The sequence below is a fragment of the Tamandua tetradactyla genome, chromosome 8 (assembly GCF_023851605.1).
Source record: "Tamandua tetradactyla isolate mTamTet1 chromosome 8, mTamTet1.pri, whole genome shotgun sequence".
NCBI classification, from domain to species: domain Eukaryota; kingdom Metazoa; phylum Chordata; class Mammalia; order Pilosa; family Myrmecophagidae; genus Tamandua; species Tamandua tetradactyla.
In genome coordinates this window covers 21475443-21493393 of record NC_135334.1, presented here as the reverse complement: position 1 = coordinate 21493393, position 17951 = coordinate 21475443, and the positions used below count along the sequence as shown (strand labels likewise).

The 17951-nt window shown below is 39.3% G+C and overlaps 1 protein-coding gene and 1 pseudogene across 2 annotated transcripts in view; both read left to right on the top strand.

The window, feature by feature from the left end:
• CBL (Cbl proto-oncogene) overlaps positions 1-17951 on the top strand; it is a 179965-nt gene that overhangs the window by 45726 nt on the left and 116288 nt on the right. The window lies entirely within an intron of this gene.
• On the top strand, positions 10601-16286 carry LOC143644122 (glutathione S-transferase Mu 2 pseudogene; annotated as a pseudogene).

The window sequence follows — 17951 nt, the reverse complement described above, 5'->3', positions numbered from 1 at the left end:
TGATATTGTGAATTGCTGAGTGTATGTGTTGGGAATGTTTGTGTTTCTTGTAATTTTTTTTAATTAACAAAAAATTAAAAAAAAGAACTCATTAAGTTGAACCAGATGATATTGTCAGTATTTGACCTATAAAGATGGTGATTTCATAATATATCAACAGTAAAACAGATCAAATTATTTAAGAAAAGTTAAAGATCTTCTCAATGATTTGAAAGGAAACCAGTTATATGTTGTTTACAAAGAATAACACATTTAATGTGCATGTAAAAATATTGACAAGAAAAGAATAAGAAAAGATACTATGCAAGTACTAATTCATGAAAGTAGACTTAAAGGCAAGAAGTGTTGATAAAAGGTGCATTTTACCAGGAAGGCAAAAACAGATAAGTGCATTGATGTTTTACAAGTCAAATGGAGAAAAATAAAAGTAGTTCAACAATCTTTTTTATAAATTAGCATAACTTTAAAATATTGGTGTTGACAGACTAATAAGTCTGTTTATGATTTGTGCTTTTGTGTCTTGTTTTAAAAATCCTTTCTCTCTGATATCATGAAATTCAACTAAATAATTTTGCTTTTTTTCCCTGAAAGTGTGCTTTTTTCTCCTCATCTCGAGGTTTTTTAATTCATATGAAATTTATTTTAATGTAATGTATGAGAGACCTAATTTTATTCTTTTCTGTATAGATAACCAGTTTTCCTGTCATTCTTCTTTTGAATTTTGATTTGTAATACCACTTCTGAGACTGAATTTCCATACTTGTATGGGTATATGTCTGGGGTCTCTTCTCCTCCATTTAGTATTTGTCTGTTTTTGAAACAGCATCATACTACTTCAATTACAAGAAATAATAAGTTTTGACTTCTGGGAAAGTGACTTCTGCATTATATAGGGAGGACCTGGATGAAAAAGCTGATAAATTAATGTTTGAGAGGATGGGGTGAGTTTATCTACACCTGGGGCGGTTGCAACATGCAGGCCAGAGCAGGAGACAAAGAGTGCCACGCTTCTGCACTCGCATTGTTGTATCAGCTTGAGAGATCTTCCCTCTCAGTTCCATGTCGGGAATCCAGACGCCAGCAGTCATGGTATACCTGTGCACAGAGATCTTGCAGAGCATGGTGTCTACTCCCCCACTTCTGAGTCAGGCTGCTCTGGGCTCCTGGTTTTGGCTGAGAATGGGGGGGCCCTCCCCTTGAAAGGAGGCGAGGGACACAGCAGAGCTGAGCTGACAGTTGGCCAGTGAAAGAGACTCTCTAGTCCTTTCTCCATGGAGCCTCAGAGGGCTCACAGAGTGCATGAGTAGAGATGCTGGGATGCGGAAGTGAGTGGTACTGTTCCACCAGGCACTCCCATGCTGGCTTTGGGTAGAGGGAGTTTAAATACTGAGTCTGACAGCCCAAGGTCATTCCACATGGGATCCTGGTGACCACCAGTTCCATTGTGCTCAAAAGTGGATTCTCTGCTGAGGTGCACACTGTCCAACCCCTTGCCTAGGTGTTGGCGGCTTCCAGTGCTTATGGAGACCAGAGGTTTGACTGAATTTGCACCTGGTTGGGTCCCAGCTGGGCTGGCTAACTTAGTCATGGAAAGTTGGGCCTGAGGGAAGAGGTGGCCAGAGAGCACCATCTACTAGAAAGACATGGTAAGTGCAGTCTGGTAAACTTCCTTTCGGCCTAGCTTTTAGAAGATCTTCAATTAGAGTTGTGCTTCCTGTCTGAGGTCCTTGAGTGCAAACCCAAGCAACTACAAAATTTTAAATGCGGGAGACAAATCAGCTTCCAAAATAGCCTTATCAAGATAATCAAATCCCTCAAAGGCAGCAGAAAATCACAAAGCACATGAAGATGCAAGAAAACGTGGCCCAGCCATATGACCAAAGTAAAACATCAAAGAAAACACAGAATTTGGAATACCTAATGAAATATGTTCATACAAATTTCCTAAATAAGTTCAGTGGGTTGGCTAAAGATATAAAGGATATCAAGAAGGCACTAAAAAAGCATAAAGAAGAATTTAAAAGAATGAATAGAGAAACAGCAGAGCTTATGGAAATGAAAGATATTCTATATCAACGTAAAAATATAGTAGAGACACACAAAAGCAGATTTGAAGAGGCAAAAGAAATAATAAGTGAACTAAAGGACAGGACAACTGAATTTGAATGCGCAAAAGAACAAATGGTGAAAACAGATGGGAAAATTTGAATTGGTTCTCAGGGAAATATGGAAAACAGGAAGAATAAAATTATAGGAACCATTAGTGTCCTAGAAAAATAGAAAAGGGCTAGGAATATTATTTGGGGAGATAATTTGGGGAAACTTCCCAATCCTTATAAAAGATATAAATATGCAAACCAAAGAAGCAAAATGAACTCCAAGTAGAATAAATCCAAATAGGACTATTCTAAGATACATGCTAATCAGTCTCTTTCAGATGCTCAAGAGAAGCAGAAAGACCTGAAAGCAGCAAGAGAAAAGTGATTCACCACATACAAGGGAAACCATGTAAGACTGAGTTTGGATTCAACATGCACCATTGATGCAAGAAAGTAGTGGTATTTTATATTTAAGATTCTGAAAGAGAAAAATTTCCAGCAAAGAAGTCTTTATCCAGTAAAGTTGTCCTTCAAAAGTAAGGGAGAGGACCAGACTAGCTAGATATAGTTGTTGTGCATTTGTGTCCGAGAAGGAAGGGGATAGCCCTGAGGGCACAGCGCCACCTGGAGCTGCTGAGGGGAAGTACACGGAGTACTGTCAAACTGGCGGTCTGGGACCTATTGTTGTGGGGGAGGGCTAAGCGCTATTTGCGGGTCGCTTAGAATGAAAATCCTGGGGTGTAGGTGTCCTTAGGGAGCATCACCTGAGCAGCCTCTTCCGCCTTCACCGGCTCCTCCGCCACCGGCCTCGACAGCCTTGCCACCCTCACCTTTCCTCCTCCAGAACAGCTACTGGGGGAGTGGAGACAATACAGAGCAGCTCCCAGAGCCACGACGGAGATCAAAGGGACGGCGTACCCCATCCTGGAACGGCTAACTGTCTGGGAGAACCAGCTCTGGTGAGATCGCCGAGGGGCGCGGGCTTTCCCGGGCGGGACGGCAAGCGGCCGGAGTCCCTCCCTTCCTCTTTCCCAGGCCAGCTGGCAGAATTGGGCAGGCGGTCCCCTTGGGCCGCGGCGGCTGGCGCCCCCACCACGCAAGGCCCCCCGGACCAACTGAGAGAGTTGGGTCGGAAATCCCCAGACTGCGGAGAATGGTGACCAGGGGGTCCCTTCCAAACACGTGACTCCCTGGTCTGGCTGGGAACAGTGCATTCTCCCGGGGTGCGGCAGCTGGCGCCCTCCCGCCACGCTTGGCGCCCCGGGCCAACTAGGAAATTTGGTCGGGCTCTTTCCCGTGCTGCGGTGGCCGGCGACCCTCCCCACGTTCGGACCCCCGGGCCGGCTGACACTCTTCCAAGACGCTTCGGCTGCCGAACCTCCCCTATGGCGAGAGTTTTCCAAAGTTAAAGGACCCACAGCAACTTTCACTGGTGGAACCCGTAGACAAACGTGTGCCACGAGCGCCACCTACTGGGCAGGATAAGAAAAACAAAACCCAGAGATTTCATAGAAAAATCTTTCAACCTGTGGGGTCCAACACCCAGGGAAATCTGACTAAATGCCCAGACGCCAGGAGAAGATAACGGATCACGCTCAGAAAATTGAAAATATGGCCCAGTCAAAGGAACAAACCAATAGTTCAAATGAGATACAGGAGCTGAAACAACTAATGCTGAATATACGAACAGAAATGGAAAACCTCTTCAAAAACGAAATCGATAAATTGAGGGAGGACATGAAGAAGACATGGACTGAACAAAAAGAAGAAATAGAAGAACTGAAAAAACAAATCACAGAGCTTATGGAAGTGAAGGATAAAGCAGAAAAGATGGAAAAAACAATGGATACCTACAATGATAGATTTAAACAGACAGAAAATAGGATTAGTGATTTGGAGGATGAAACATCTGAATTCCAAAAAGAAACAGAAACTATCCGGAAAAGAGTGGAAAAATTTGAACAGGGTATCAGGGAACTCAAGGACAATATGAAGCGCACAAATAGACGTGTTGTGGGTGTCCCAGAAGGAGAAGAGAAGGGAAAAGAAGGAGAAAAACTAATGGAAGAAATTATCACTGAAAAATTTCCAACTGTTATGAAAGACCTAAAATTACAGATCCAAGAAGTGCAGCGTACCCCAAAGAGATTAGACCCAAATAGGCATTCCCCAAGACACTTACTAGTTAGAATGTCAGAGGTCAAAGAGAAAGAGAGGATCTTGAAAGCAACGAGAGAGAAGCAATCCATCACATACAAGGGAAACCCAATAAGACTATGTGTAGATTTCTCAGCAGAAACCATGGAAGCTAAAAAGTGGGATGATATATTTAAGTTACTTAAAGAGAAAAACTGCCAACCAAGACTCCTATATCCAGCAAAATTGTCCTTCAAAAATGAGGGAGAAATTAAAACATTCTCAGACAAAAAGTCACTGAGAGAATTTGTGACCAAGAGACCAGCTCTGCAAGAAATACTAAAGGGAGCACTAGAGTCAGATACGAAAAGACAGAAGAGAGAGGTATGGAGAAGAGTGTAGAAAGAAGGAAAGTCAGATATGATATATATAATACAAAAGGCAAAATGTTAGAGGAAAATATTATCCAAACAGTAATAACTCTAAATGTTAATGGACTGAATTCCCCAATCAAAAGACATAGACTGGCAGAATGGATTGAAAAACAGGATCCTTCTATATGCTGTCTACAGGAAACACATCTTAGACCCAAAGATAAATATAGGTTGAAAGTGAAAGGTTGGGAAAAGATATTTCATGCAAATAACAACCAGAAAAGAGCAGGAGTATCTATACTAATATCCAACAAATTAGACTTGAAATGTAAAACAGTTAAAAGAGACAAAGAAGGACACTATCTACTAATAAAAGGAACAATTAAACAAGAAGACATAACAATCATAAATATTTATGCACCGAACCAGAATGCCCCAAAATACGTGAGCAATACACTGCAAACACTGAAAGGGGAAATAGACACATATACCATAATAGTTGGAGACTTCAATTCACCACTCTCATCAATGGACAGAACATCTAGACAGAGGATCAATAAAGAAATAGATAATCTGAATATTATTATAAATGAGCTAGACTTTACAGACATTTATAGGACATTACATCCCACAATAGCAGGATACACCTTTTTCTCAAGTGCTCATGGATCATTCTCAAAGATAGACCATATGCTGGGTCACAAAGCAAGTCTTAACAAATTTAAAAAGATTGAAATCATACACAACACTTTCTTGGATCATAAAGGAATGAAGTTGGAAATCAATAATAGGCGGAGTGCCAGAAAATTCACAAATACATGGAGGCTCAACAACACACTCTTAAACAGCAAGTGGGTCAAAGAAGAAATTGCAAGAGAAATTAGTAAATACCTAGAGGCGAATGAAAATGAAAACACAACATATCAAAACTTATGGGACGCAGCAAAGGCAGTGCTAAGAGGGAAATTTATTGCCCTAAATGCCTTTATCAGAAAAGAAGAAAAGGCAAAAATGCAGGAATTAACTGTCCACTTGGAAGAACTGGAGAAAGAACAGCAAATTAATCCCAAAGCAAGCAAAAGGAAAGAAATAACAAAGATTAGAGCAGAAATAAATGAAATTGAAAACATGAAAACAATAGAGAAAATCAATAAGACCAGAAGTTGGTTCTGTGAGAAAATCAATAAGATTGATGGGCCCTTAGCAAGATTGACAAAAAGAAGAAGAGAGAGGATGCAAATAAATAAGATCAGAAATGGAAGAGGAGTCATAACTACTGACGTCACAGAAATAAAGGAGGTAATAACAGGATACTATGAACAACTTTACGCTAATAAATACAACAATTTAGATGAAATGGACAGGTTCCTGGAAAGACATGAACAACCAACTTTGACTCAGGAAGAAATAGATGACCTCAACAAACCAATCACAAGTAAAGAGATTGAATTAGTCATTCAAAAGCTCCCTAAAAAGAAAAGTCCAGGACCAGACGGCTTCACATGTGAATTCTATCAAACATTCCAGAAAGAATTAGTAGCAACTCTCCTCAAACTCTTAAAATAATCGAAGTGGAGGGAAAACTACCTAATTCTTTCTATGAAGCCAACATCACCCTCATACCAAAACCAGGCAAAGATATTACAAAAAAAGAAAACTACAGACCAATCTCTCTAATGAATATGGATGCAAAAATCCTCAATAAAATTCTAGCAAATCGTATCCAACAACACATTAAAAGAATTATACATCATGACCAAGTAGGATTCATCCCAGGTATGCAAGGATGGTTCAACATAAGAAAATCAATTAATGTAATACACCATATCAACAAATGAAAGCAGAAAAATCACATGATCATCTCAATTGATGCAGAGAAGGCATTTGACAAGATTCAATATCCTTTCCTGTTGAAAACACTTCAAAAGATATACAAGAGAACTTCCTTAAAGTGATAGAGGGAATATATGAAAAACCCACAGTTAATATCATCCTCAATGGGGAAAAATTGGAAACTTTCCCCCTAAGATCAGGAACAAGACAAGGATGTCCACTATCACCACTATTATTCAACATTGTTTTGGAAGTTCTAGCCAAAGCAATTAGACAAGAAAAAGAAATACAAGGCATCAAAATTGGAAAGGAAGAAGTAAAACTATCACTGTTTGCAGACGATATGATACTATACGTCGAAAACCCAGAAAAATCCACAACAAAACTACTAGAGCTAATAAATGAGTACAGCAAAGTAGCAGGTTACAAGATCAACATTCAAAAATCTGTAGCATTTCTATACACTAGTAATGAACAAGCTGAGGGGGAAATCAAGAAACGAATCCCATTTACAATCGCAACTAAAAGAATAAAATACCTAGGAATAAATTTAACTAAAGAGACAAAAAACCTATATAAAGAAAACTACAAAAAACTGCTAAAAGAAATCACAGAAGACCTAAATAGATGAAAGGGCATACCGTGTTCATGGATTGGAAGACTAAATATAATTAAGATGTCAATCCTACCTAAACTGATCTACAGATTCAATGCAATACCAATCAAAATCCCAACAACTTATTTTTCAGAATTAGAAAAACCAATAAGCAAATTTATCTGGAAGGGCAGGGTGCCCCGAATTGCTAAAAACATCTTGAGGAAAAAAAACGAAGCTGGAGGTCTCGCGATGCTGGCATATTATGAAGCCACAGTGGTCAAAACAGCATGGTATTGGCATAAAGATAGATATATCAACCAATAGAATCGAATAGAGTGCTCAGATATAGACCCTCTCATCTATGGACATTTGATCTTTGATAAGGCAGTCAGGCCAACTCACCTGGGACAGAACAGTCTCTTCAATAAATGGTGCCTAGAGAACTGGATATCCATATGTGAAAGAATGAAAGAAGACCCGTATCTCACACCTTATACAAAAGTTAACTCAAAATGGATCAAAGATCTAAACATTAGGTCTAAGACCATAAAACAGTTAGAGGAAAATGTAGGGAGATATCTTATGAATCTTACAACTGGAGGCGGTTTTATGGACCTTAAACCTAAAGCAAGAGCACTGAAGAAAGAAATAAATAAATGGGAGCTCCTCAAAATTAAACACTTCTGTGCATCAAAGAACTTCATTAAGAAAGTAGAAAGACAGCCTACACAATGGGGGACAATATGTAGAAATGACATATCAGATAAAGGTCTAGTATCCAGAATTTATAAAGTGATTGTTCAACTCAACAACAAAAAGACAGCCAACCCAATTACAAAATGGGAAAAAGACTTGAACAGACACCTACCAGAAGAGGAAATACGGATGGCCAAGAGGCACATGAAGAGATACTCAATGTCCCTGGCCATTAGAGAAATGCAGATCAAAACCACAATGAGATATCATCTCACACCCACCAGAATGACCATTATCAACAAAACAGAAAATGACAAGTGCTGGAGAGGATGCGATGAAAGAGGCACACTTATCCACTGTTGGTGGGAATGTCAAGTGGTGCAGCCACTGTGGAAGGCAGTTAGGCAGTTCCTCAAAAAGCTGAATATAGAATTGCCATATGACCCAGCAATACCATTGCTAGGTATCTACTCAGAGGACTTAAGGGCAAAGACACAAACGGACATTTGCACACCAATGTTTATAGCAGCGTTATTTACAATTGCAAAGAGTTGGAAACAGCCAAAATGTCCATCAACAGAAGAATGGCTAAACAAACTCTGGTATATACATACAATGGAATATTATGCAGCTTTAAGACAAGATAAACTTATGAAGCATGTAATAACATGGATGGACCTAGAGAATATTATGCTGAGTGAGTCCAGCCAAAAACTAAAGGACAAATACTGTATGGTCCACTGATGTGAACGGACATTCGAGAATAAACTTGAAATATGTCATTGGTAACAGAGTCCAGCAGGAGTTAGAAACAGGGTAAGATAATGGGTAATTGGAGCTGAAGGGATACAGACTCTGCAACAGGACTAGATACAAGGACTCAAGGATGGACAGCACAATAATACCTAATTGTAAACTAATCATGTTAAAACACTGAATGAAGCTGCATCTGAGCTATAAGGTTTTTTTTTTACTATTATTACTACTTTTATTTCTTTTCTCTATATTAACATTCTATATCTTTTTCTGTTGTGTTGCTAGTTCCTCTAAACCGATGCAAATGTACTAAGAAACGATGATCATGCATCTATGTGATGATGTTAAGAATTACTAATTGCATATGTAGAATGGTATGATTTCTAAATGTTGTGTTAATTTTTTTTTTCCGTTAATAAAAAAAAATTAAAAAAATAAAAAACCAAAAAAAAAAAGTAAGGGGGAGATTCAAATTTTCATAAACAAATGTGGAGAGAGTTTGTTAAGAAGAGATAGGCTCTGCAAGAAATACTAAAGGGAGTTTTGTTGGCTGAAAAAAAAGGCATAGGAAAGAGGTTTGGAGGAGGGTGCAGAATTGCAGAATATTAGTATGGTTAGTTAAAGGTTAAGAAGAAAGAGAGGGAAATATGTTGATAGATCTGACAAAGACCAGAGAATAAGGTGGTAAATTTTTTTTCCATTTTTTAGATTAATTTTTTAGAAAAATAAAACACAGTCTTTTCACATTTTTAAAAATGATTTTTAAATTAATTTTTAAATTAAAAAAATATAAAACAAATGCAAACATTTTTAACTTATGATCATTCTGCTCTACATATATAATCAATAATTCACACTATCATCACATAGTTGCATATACATCATCATGATAATTTCTTAGAACATTTGCCTCAATTAGAAAAAGAAACAAAAAGACAACAGAAAAAAATTCATACATACCATACCCCTTACCCCTCCCTTTCATTGATCATTGGCATTTCAATCTAAATTTGCTTTAACATTTGTTCCCCCTATTATTTATTTTTAGTCCTTATGTTTTACTCGTCTGTTGATAAGGTAGATAAAAGGAGCATCGGGCAAATGGTTTTCACACTCACACAGTCACATTGCAAAAGCTTTATCATTATACAATCATCAAGCGACATGGCTACTGGAACACAGCTCTACATTTTCAGGCAGCTCCCTCCAGCCTCTCTATTACATCTTGACTAAGAAGGCGATATCTGTTAATGCGTAAGAATAACCTCCAGGATAACCTCTCAACTCTGTTTGGAATCTCTCAGCCGTTGATACTTTGTCTTATTTCACTCTTACCCCCTTTTGGTCAAGAAGGTTTTCTCAATCCCTTGATGCTGAGTCTCAGCTCATTCTAGGATTTCTGTCCCACGTTGCCAGGAAGGTCCATACCCCTGGGAGTCATGTCCCATGTAGACAAGGGGAGGGCAATTAGTTTGCTTGCTGTGTTGACTGGAGAGAGAGGCCACATCTGAGCAACAAAAGAGGCTCTCTTGGGGGTGACTCTTAGGCCTAATTTTAAGTAGGCTTGACCTATCCTTTGTGGAGTTAAGTTTCATATGAACAACCCCCAAGATTGGGGGCTCAGTCTATTGCTTTGGTTGTCCCCACTGCTTGTGAGAATATCAAGAATTCAACTTAGGGAACTTGAATTTTCCCCCTTTCTCACCATTCCCCAAATGGGACTTTGCAAATGCTTTATTTTTTTATTTTTTTATTCACTGTTGAAATCACTCTGGGATTTATTGGGGCATCAGTCTGGACAAACCAACAAAATCTCATGCCCTACTCAAGGTTCCATGTACTTACGGTGTTCAATTAAGCTGTCTACATAACTTGTATTAGGAAATGCACTAGTCAAAATATGAATTTTGTACCAAATAAACATTTTTTGCTTTAGTCACACATAAGTTAAAATTTAAAAATATCAATCACCATCTGTTTTCAGCACCCAGCAGTAATGACATTCCTTTGTTCTTCTTTATACAAAAACATTTTTAAAATTTGTACATTAAGTCACTATCATTATACACTCTAGGCATTCCTAAATTATACCATCTCAGTGTTTATCGGTGATCTTTCTTTCTGAAGGGTGGTAGATTTTAAGAACTGCTTTTACAGTAATAACTGTGTTAGTTAGATTCAGTTGTCAACTTGGCCTAGTCTTGTTGCTGAGGACATAAGCCAATGGTATGTGAACCTCATTTGTTGCTGATTACATCTGTAGTCGGCTAGGAGGCATTCTGCTGCAATGAGTGACGTTTGACTTAACTGGCTGGTGCTTAAATGAGAGAACGCAATGTAGCACAGCCTAAGCAGCTCGGCATTCCTCATCTCAGCGCTTGCAGCTCAGCCCAGGCCTTTGAAGATACAGAAAGAAGTCACCCCGGGGAAAGTTGTTGGAACCCAGGGGCCTGGAGAGAAGACCAGCAGAGACCATCCTGTGCCTTCCACGTAAGAAAATACGTCAGTGGAAAGTTAGCTGCCTTTCCTCTGAAGAACTAACAAAATTAATCCCCTTTTATTAAAAGCCAATCCATCTCTGGTGTGTTGCATTCCGGCAGCTAGCAAACCAGAACATAACTTTGAATGTTAACAGATTAAACTCATCAACTAAAAGATACAAATCGGCAGGATGCATTTTAAAATATGATCCATCTATATGCTATTTACAAGAACTCATCTTAGACCAAAGGATAGAAAAAGATTGAAAATGAAAGGATGGAAAAAGATGCTCTATGTAAGGTGTTACCAAAAAAAAGCAGGAGTAGCTTTGCTGAAAACAAACAAAATAGACTTTAAGCACAAGGATGCCATAAGAATAAGGAAGGTACATATTAATAAAAATGACAATTTGTTCTAGTTTGCTAGCTGCTGAAATGCAATATACCAGAGATGGAATAGCTTTTAATAGGGGGAATTTAATGAGTTGCTAATTTACAGTTCCAAGGCCGAGAAAATGTCCTAATTAAAACAAGTCTATAGAAATGTCCAATCAAAGGCATCCAGGGAAAGATACCTTGGTTCAAGAAGGCCGATGAAGTTCAGGGTTTCTCTCTCAAGTGAGAAGGCACATGGTGAACACAGTCAGGGCTTCTCTCTCAGCTGGGAGGGCACGTGGCAAATACAGCGTCATCTCCTAGCTTTGTCTCCTGGCTTCCTATATCATGAAGCTCCCCGGGAGACGTTCTCCTTCCTCATCTCCAAAGGTCACTGGCTGGTGGACTCTCTGCTTCGTGGTGCTGCAGCATTCTCTACCCTCTCTGAATTTCCCACTCTCCAAAATGTCTCCGCTTCTATAGGACTTCAGAAACTAATCAAGACCCACTCAAATGGGTGGAGACACGTCATCACCTAATCCAGCTTAACAACCACTCTTGACCAAATCACATCAACCAGGGAGATGATCTCATTACAGTTTCAAACATACAGTATTGAATAGGGACTATTCTACCTCTATGAAATGGGATTTATATTAAAACATGGCTTTTCTTAGGGGACATGCTTCCTTTCAAACCAGCACACAATTCATCAAGGAGAAATAACGATCATTAATGTTTATGCACCCAATCAAGGAGCTCCAAAGTATATGAGGCAGAACTGAGGGGAGCAATAGATGTTTCAATAATAATAATAATAACCATTTTCTTCTATAGATAGAACAACCAAAGAGAGGAGAAATAAAGAAACAGAGACCCTAAACAATGTGATAAATGAATTTGACCTAACTGATATATTTATATCATTATACCCCCAAATACCATGTTATATCTTCTTCTCTAATAGTCATGGAACATTCTCAATGATAGATCATATGCTGTGGTACAAAATAGGTCTCAATACATTTAAAAAGATTGAAAATTTTTGAAGCACTTTCTCCTACTATAAGGGCATAAATCTGGAAATCAATAACCACCAAAGAACCAGAACTTTCACAAATAAATGGAAATCAAATAACACACTCTTAAAAACTCAGTCAGTTAAGAAATTGCATGTCAAATCATTAACTATCTGGAGAGAAATGAAAATAATACAACATTTCAGAACTTTTGGGATGGAGCAAAAACAGTGATGAGAGGGAAATTCATTGCCCAAAATGCCTATATTAAAAAGAGCAAACATTGAGGACCTAACTGTACACCTAGAGCAACTAGAGAAAGAACAGCAAACGATCCCCAAAGCAAATAGAAGAAGAGAAATAACAAGGGTTAAAGCAGAAATAAATGTATTGGAGTGCAAAAAATAAAAAAGAGAATAGAAAGAATCAGTAAAAGGGAGAGTTGGTTCTTTGAGAAAATTAATAAATTTGGTTGACCATTAGCCGGGCTGACAGGGAAAAAAAGAGGCAGGATACAAATGAATAAAATCAGAAATGGGGGCTGGGATCATTATCATAGGCTCCGAAGAGAAAAAAATTCATAAGAAGATACTATGAACAAGTATATGGCAACAAATTAGACAACTTAGATTAAATGAACAAATCCCTAGAAACACATGACCAACCTAACCTCTCTCAAGAAGAAATGGAAGACCTCAACACACCGATTACAAGTAAAGAGTTTCAGTCGGTCATCAAATATCTTGTGCATAGAAAAGCCCAGTGACAGATGGCTTCACAGGGGAATTTTACCAAACATTCCAAAAGGATCTAACACCACTCCTTCTCAAACTCTTCCAAAAAATTGAGGAAAAAAGGAACACTACCAAACTGACTTTATAAAGCTAAAATTAGTGTAATATCAAAACCAGACAAGGATGCTACAAGAAAGGAAAACTGCAGCCCAATCTCCCTTATGAACATAGATGCAAAAATTCTCAACAATGTACCTGCAAATCAAATCCAATGGTACATTAAAAGAATTATACACCATGACCAAGTGGGGTTTATTCCAGGCATACAAGGGTACAACACAAAAAATGAATCAATGTAGTATGTTGTATATCAAGAGGTCAAAAGGGAAAAATCACATTTATCTCCACTGATGCTGAAAAAGCATTTGACAACATTTGGCATCCTTTTCTGATAAAAAAATCACTTCAAAGGTAGCAGTCGAAGGGTACTTCCTCATTGTGATAAACAGAATATTTGAAAAACCCACAACCAGCATCATACTCAATGGTGAGAGAATGGAAGCCTTTCTCCTGAGATAGGGAATGAGACAAGGATGCCCATTTGTCACTATTACTATTGAACATTTTAGTAGAAGTTCTGGCTAGAGCAATCAGGGAAGAAAAAGAAAAGGCAACTAAATCAGAAAGAAAGTAGAAATTTTTCATTATCTACAGATGACACGATTCTCTATTTTGAAAATTCTGAGAAATCTATGACAAAATGACTCAAGCTGAAAAATCCAGCATCGTGGCAGGACAGAAGATTAATGTGCAAAATTCAGTAATGTTTGTATACACAAGTAATGATCTGAGGAGGCAATTGAGAAAAGAAATTCCATTCACAATAGCAACTAAAAGAATCAAATATCTAGGAATAAACTTCACCAAGGATGTAAAGGACCTATGTGCTGGTTTAAATCTGTGGTGGACCCCATAAAAGCCATGTGCTTTAATCCTAATTCAGTATTGCTGGGTGGGAGTTTTTGAATTATCCATGGAGTTGTGACCCATCCAATTTTGGGTGGTAACTTTTGATTAGATGACTTCCATGGAGGTGTGTTTCCATTCATTCAAGGTGGAGTTGCTTATTGGAGCTCTTTAAGAGGTTATCATTTGGAAAGAGCTACAGAGCCTGTGCAGCCAGGGATCTTTGGAGATGAAAAAGGAAAATGCCCCCCTGGGGGAACTTCATGAACAAGAACCTGGGAGAGAAAGCTAGCAGACGCTGTCATGTTCTCCTTGTGCCTTTCCAGTTGAGAGAGAAACCCTGAACTTCATTGGCCTTTCTTGAGTGAAGCTAACCTCTTGTTGGTCCCTTAATTTGGACATTTTTATAGACTTGGTTTAGTTGGGACATTTTCACAGTCTTAGAACAGTGGACTTGCAACAATAAATTTCCCCTTTTAAAAGCTGTTCTGTTTCTGGTATATCGCATTCCAGCAGCTTGCAAACTAGAACAACCTATTCATAGACAATTACAAAACATTGCTAAAGCAAATCAAAGAAGATCTAAATATTTGGAAAGATGTTTTGTGTTCATGGGATAGGTTGAATATCATTAAGATGTCAGTTCTACCCATATGGATCTACAGATTTTTTTTTTGTCCTGATAATTCTGCAACTGAGCCACCATTGCACTGCCCTCCCCTTTGGATCTACAGATTTAATGCAATACCAATAAAAATTCCATCAACCTACTTTGAAGACTTGGAAAATCTAGTTATCAGATTTATTTGGAAGGGAAAGGGACCCTGAATAGCCAAACACATATTTAAAAAGAATGAAGTGGGAGAACTCCCCTTCTGATTTTAAAGCTTATTATAAAGCCATGGTTGTTAAAACAGCATGGTATCAGCGTAGAGATAGACATATTGATCAGTGAAATAAAATTGAGAGTTTGGAAATTGACCCACCAGATCTATCATCAATTGTTTGATATGGCCCCCAAATCCACTGAATGGGAAAGAATAGTCTTTTCAATAAATGGGGCTGGTAGAACTGAGTATCAATAGCCAAAAGAATGAAAGAGGACCCATGTTTCACACCCTATAAAAAAATTAACTCAAAATGGATCAGTGACATAAATATAAGAGCCAATACCTTAACACTCCTAGAAGAAAATATATGGAAACATCCTCAAGACTTAGAAGGTAGCTTCTTAGACTTTACATCCAAAGCACAAGCAGTGGAAGTAAAAATTGATAAATGGAAACTCCTCAAAATCAAATGCTGCTGTGTTCCCTGAACCCACACAAACAAGTACCATGCCCATGACCTTGGGTTACTGGGATATCCATGGGCTGGTTCATTCAGTCCATTCACCTGCTTCTGGAATACACAGAGTTAGACTATGAGGAAAAGAAATACACCCTGGGGGATGCTTCGGACTATGACAAAAGCCAGTGGCTGAATCATAAATTCAAGCTAGGCCTGGACTTTCCCAGTCTGCCCTATTTAATCAGTGATGCTCAAAAGATCACCTAAAGCAACACCATCCTGCACTACTTTGCGGTCAAGCACAACCTGTGTGGGGAGATGGAAGCAAAAAAGATATACACGGACATTTTGGGGAACCAGGCCATGGACATCCAGATACAACTGACCTTGCTCTGCTACAGCCCTGATTTTGAGAAACAGAAGCTAGAGTACTTGAAGGGACTCCCTGAAAAGATGAGGCTTTTCTCAGAGTTCCTGGGGAAGCAACCATGGTTTGCCGGGGACAAGATCACCTTTGTGGATTTCCTGGTTTACGATGACTTGGATCAGAACCATTTATTTAAGCCCAAGTACCAGGACACCTTCCCAGACCTGAAAGACTTAATGGCCTGCTTTGAGGGCATCAAGCAGATCTCTACCTACATGAAGTCCAGCTGTTCTACCCAGTCCCCCTCTATACAAAGATGGCTGTGTGGGACAATAAGTAGGGCCCTGAGAGACCACTGAGATTGCAGTCAGGAGCCAGCTCTGTGCCTGCTGCCTGGGGACCCTGGAGACCAGCCAACCCTGCCCCCTACCCCAACACCAGCCCCCTCTTTTCTCTCCCCTTCATTTCCTCATTCTCCTCCTGAAGTCCTTTTTGGCCTTTTATATCCCACCCTAACCCCAATCCCTTCCAGATCCTTTACAGTCTCAGTTCCCCACTTTCCTTCAGCAAAGCCCCTCTTTTGATGTTACCCTGCCCTGCATAGATGCCAAGCAGACCTTCCTTCCCCTCCAGGATTGCCTCTGCTTAGAGGAGCCCCACTGCATCCCTTGCCTGTAGACTCAGCCCTTAGCTCCCCCAGCACTGCCCAGAACTGCCAGCATTGGCCCTGGCATGCTGGTGTTGGGGTTCTGCCCCTCTGAAAGTCAGCATTCCTATGTACAGCAACTGTTAACAAAGCTGAAATAGGAATCGGCTTCCATTAGAGATAAGAACGAAGCCAGTCTGGTCGGGACTAAGGTATATAAGAATACAGCGTAAAGGATGACATGGTCTGTATTTTAGAACTTCACCTACCATATGAGACCAAAGGAAGAGAGGTTTATTTTCTTCAAAACCTAAATTTTCTGTAGCACGCAATCTAACTTAACCTGTCTGGCCAGTTCAGTTAAACAACGTAAATACAAGGAGCCTAGAATTGGGAACAAGTTCTTACAATTTGGTACAGCTTAATGTAATATTCGGATACCTTTCAGAGCATGTTGGGCAGATAATTAATAAGTATTGGTGAAGTCACTTGAAGGACTGGAGAAAAAACATGAGACTATTGATCTTTCCCACTTGGGAAATCACTGATACTCTCTCAAACATTAATAACTCCCAAGCAAGCCCTTTATCTTGAGGCTTGCTCTTATTAAACTTATATCTGTAACAGAGAAGCTAAGCCTACCTATAAGTATTCCCAAGGCTTACTTCCACGGAACCTTTTTGTTGCTCAGATGTGTCCCTTCTCTCTCTAAGCCCAACTATGTAAATAAAATCAGTACCCTATCTCCTGTGTGGGGCATGATGTCTGGGGTTGTATGTAAGTGCCCCTGGCAGCGTGAAACATGACACCCATACATGATTCTGTCCCTGGCACCATGGGATGGACAGTGATTACCTGACGAAATGGGGGAAAACAAATGTAACAAAATAAGATACCAGTGGCTAAGAGATTTCAAGTGGAATAGAGAGGCTATTCTGGAGGTTGCTCTTATGCAGCCTTCAGGGAGATAACGCTGATTGCCATGGTATGCCAAGCCGCAACCAACAGTATTCCTGTAAACCCTAAAGAACACCCATGGCTCTATCTGAGACTCTAGAAGTTTCACTCACTGAATTTATTTTTCGGAAACCTGTAACCTCCAGGTGGTTCCTAGGCCACATAAGCTCTGAAACCCAGAGTTACTGGATTATCCAAGAACATCATCCAGTTGCATCTCCCTACTCCATAATGTCGACACCCCTTTTCAACATGAAAAAGTTAGAATGGTCATTGCCAGAATATCCTTAAAGTTTGGGAGAAGGATCAAAGGATGAGGAGGAGTTGTAACAGAGAAGATAGGATATAACAAATGAGTATGGCTACTGAATCATTATATTGATATTTTTTTATTTTCCAGGGTCTTAGACCAGCTAGAGGGAAATAACTGAAATTGAGGAAGTGTAACCCATACCATACTTTGACATTTGTTCTAAAACTACTTGTTAAAATTTAGTTTGACAGAACATCAGTTAGTTCCATCTCCCTACCCCATATTATTGACAGCCCCTTCCAACATGAAAAAGTTAAAATGGCCATAGCCCAGATACCCTAAAGAGTGGGATAGAAAGATCAAAGTTGATGG